Genomic DNA, 454 nt, shown 5'->3' with positions numbered 1-454 from the left:
CCTGGGAGGTGCGCGTGGGGGTGCAAGGGGGGACCAGTCTAGGGGTGCCTCTGGGGAAGGGGCCTGGGGTGCTGCGCAGGGGATGCAGGGGGCCCCTGGGGAGGAGGGAGGGGGATGTGTGTGTGCGTGTGCCCCCGGCCCCTGCAGCTCGGGACAGCTCGGCCCCCGGGCACCTGGCCCCGGGCAGGAAAAGGCAGGTACGTGGGGCGCAGGTGTGCCCGGTGGGGCGCGTGGGCGCTGGTTTTGTATCCTCCGGTCGTGCTGTGGCCGGCGGGTCAGTGGGGCGGCCCTGATGCTCCCCACCCCCCAGCATGGCGCAGTGGCAGGAGGTGCAGAGTTTGGCCAACGCCTACCTGGAGCAGGTCCACCAGCTGTACGCGGGGGCGGCGCTGCCCATGGTGGTGCGGCAGTGCCTGGCCGCCTGGATCGAGGACCAGAACTGGTAACAGGGGGG

The sequence above is a fragment of the Aptenodytes forsteri genome, unplaced genomic scaffold, assembly GCF_000699145.1.
Source record: "Aptenodytes forsteri isolate BGI_AS27 unplaced genomic scaffold, ASM69914v1 Scaffold547, whole genome shotgun sequence".
NCBI classification, from domain to species: domain Eukaryota; kingdom Metazoa; phylum Chordata; class Aves; order Sphenisciformes; family Spheniscidae; genus Aptenodytes; species Aptenodytes forsteri.
Note: the sequence above shows the minus strand (reverse complement) of the source record.